We start from the raw sequence: 3,391 nt of genomic DNA on the forward strand, positions 1-3,391 counted from the left end.
GAAAAACGTTGGCAATGTTTTTGCAGAAAAGTTGCATCCGCCCTAGGCCTCAGACTAGAAAGAGCCCGCACGTACAGCTCCGTGCACGGCCGTATCGGGCAGCTCCCAGGAAGGGCAGGTGCTGCGTGTGATTAGTACGCAGCCCCCGTCCTTCTCTATGGGACTACGCGGCCATACGCCGACCTACGCTCACCTGCCCTGCACGTCTGTGCGGGTGTCCGTACTCGGACGCTGACAGGATGGATCCTCGGGACACCCCCACGGACCTGCACTTGGGGTGAGCGTAGGGTGGCGTATGACCGCATACTCCCATAGAGAAGGACAGGGGCTGCGTACTAAATCACACGCAGCACCTGTTCTTCCCGGGAGCTGCCAATACGGCTGTGCACGCAGCACGAGCTGTACATAGCTGGCCGTTTCTAGTGTGAATGAGGCCTTAAAGTGACGAGAAACAATTATTTAACTGACATCAGTTGTACTTCCCTTCCTGATATACACAGGATGATTGGGGTTGAAGGGATACCCCTTACTGGCTTAAAGTGGAACTACACCCTCCTATCCCTTACAGCCATAGAAGGTGCCATCTTGGCCTCTATTTGGATTGCAGTTGCCATGGTGCGGCACATGTGATCAGCTATGGCACCAGCCATGTGAGGGCTTGAATGTTCGATTGGGAGCTGAAATAAGCCCACTGGCAAAAAGTAATTGTTTTGGAAGACATTAAATTGGTGGGAAAAGTTCCTCTAAGGCAGCATTAAAAAGGTGCTTTTGGGATTTGTGGGGTTCATTCTGCAGGTTGAACACAATTCTGAAGCCCCGATTACCATCTACACTAATCAGCCATATTTTGACCACCCACCTAATATTGAGTAGGTCCCTTTTCCTGACCCATCGAGGCACGGACTCCACTAGACCTCTGAAGGTATGCTCTGCTATCAGACACCAAGCCGGCAGTAGCAGATCCTGTAAGTTGTGATGTGGAGCCTCCATGGATCGGACTTGTTTTTCCAGCACATCCCACAGATGATCGATTGGATTGATATCTGGAGAATTTGGAGGCCAAGTCAATGCCTCAAACTCATTGTTGTGTTCCTCAAACTATTCTTGAACCATTTTTGCAGTGTGGCAGGGCGCATTATCCTGCAGAAAAGGGCCACTGCCATCAGGGAATACAATTTCCATGAAGGGGTGTACTTGGTCGGTAACAATGTTTAGGCGAGTGGTACATCTCAAAGCAACATCCACATGAATGGCAGGACCCAAGGCAGAACATTGCCCAAAGCATCACATTGCCTCCGCTGACTTGCTTTCTTCCCATAGTGCATCCCGGTGCCATCTCTTCCCCATGTAAGCGGCACACACACACCCGGTCATTCACATGATGTAAAAGCAAAACGTGATTCACCAGACCAGGCCACCTTCTTCCATTGTTCCGTCGCTCACATGCCCATTGTAGGCGCTTTTGGCAGTGGACATAGGTCAGCATGGGCACCCTGACCGGTCTGCGGCAATGCAGCCCCATACAAAACAAACTGCAATGCTCTTTGTGTTCACACACCTTTCTATTGGAACCAGCGTAAACTTTTTCAGCAATTTAAGCTTCAGTAGCTCTTCTATTGGATCGGGCTACACAGGCCAGCCTTGCTCTCCAAATATATCAGTGAGCTTTGGCTGACCATGACCCTGTCGCTGGTTCACAGTTTTTCCTTCCTTGGACCACTTTTAGTTGTCCTGACCACTGCAGACCGGGAACATCCCACAAGAGCTGCAGATTTGGAGCTGGTATGACCCAGTCGTCTAGACATCACAATTTGGCTCGTCAAAGTCCCTCAAATCCTTACACTTGCCCAATTTTTCTGCTTCCAACACATCAACTTCAGGGACAAAATGTTCACTTCCTGTCTAATATATCCCCCCCACTTCCAGGTGCCATTGTAACCAGATGTTATTCACTTCACCTATCAATGGTCATAATGTTATGGCTGATTAGTATATATTGCTGCCCAATCTCCATAACATTTCAAACATCTGCCCCTTCTTAAGACCCATCAAGATACTTATTCTTCATTTCCTTGTCCGCGTATGTGCGTATATGCATGCACTATATGTAATCCCAGAATGCATCATTCATAATAGAAATTTTAATGCACTGTATGAGCGCAAGTGCGTAAAATACGCAGAAATACGCTGCCCGAACGCATCTTGGTTCCATTCTGTTTTTGCGCATGTTTACGCTACGCAAATATACGGCTCCATACGCAGCTATGTGTATGGAGCCATTTATTTGCATATGCTACAACATGCGCGTGCATGCACGGTAGTGTGAATGAGGCCTAAAAGAAGTTAAAACTTACCTGTGTCTTCACCGCGCGCTCCCGTCTGAAAAATCTCAGGCAGCCGCAAAGGATCTTGGGGCGGGCGCATGCGCAGTTCAGATTTTTGGCCGGGAGACGAGGAGAGACGCAAGGTAAGTCTATGGACGCGTGCACCCGCATGCAGACACAGCTGGATCGGAAGTGCCTGCAAGCAGAGAGGAGTCAGCGCTGGATCGGAGAGCCGCCGCAGTGCTGGAGGGACAGATGAAAAGGACAGGAAAGAAGAAGATTGGATTAAGAAACTTAATTTAAGGTAAGTCTATACACTAACATTGGGGGGGAGTGGGGAAAAAAAAAAGATACTTTAATGTATGGGAACACACTATAGATGTGTAACGCTATTATCGTGTCCCAATGTACATCTACATTGCACAACACACAGATGCGCAACACATTGCGTTGCCCTGCAAAAAATGAATGCAGGAGCGTTGCTTGTTCATGATTTCCGTTGCATCAATAGTCCTTTAAGGAACAAGTTGCCTAATGCAATGGGTTGCAAACATATATTTTTTTCTCATCCCCCCCAGCTGTGCACGGCTCTACCCGCACAACCACATCACCCATCACAGGGTGCAGAGAATGGAAGGACTACGAGTCCTATCAAACACTGCGACAGAGGGACTCTTGCAGGCCTTAATGTAGCACAAGTCACATTTCACCCCATTTGTAGACCATTCTTCCAGCTCCATAACAGAAGTGGTTCCATCTATTACGTGTTCCTCTGTACAGACCTGGGGCTCGGGGTGCACAACATAGGAGCCTTTGCACATGCAACACACTGATCGTGGTTACAATGTAATGTGTGCGCATTTATTACACTTTTGCAAAAGTTGGACAATGCCGACCCCCCCTCCCAAATACAGACTGCGCCACAGGCATGGCATCCCCAGCCCTCCCATCATTATGTAATATGCCCAGGCCAATCCTTGTCATACATTTTACACTTTAAATCACCTCGACCCCCGTCTTTAGACATGCCCCCCCCCCATGCAATTTCCCCTTCTCACACCCCACAA

The sequence above is a fragment of the Nanorana parkeri genome, unplaced genomic scaffold, assembly GCF_000935625.1.
Source record: "Nanorana parkeri isolate BGI_ZX_2015 unplaced genomic scaffold, ASM93562v1 scaffold214, whole genome shotgun sequence".
Taxonomy (NCBI): Eukaryota; Metazoa; Chordata; class Amphibia; order Anura; family Dicroglossidae; genus Nanorana; species Nanorana parkeri.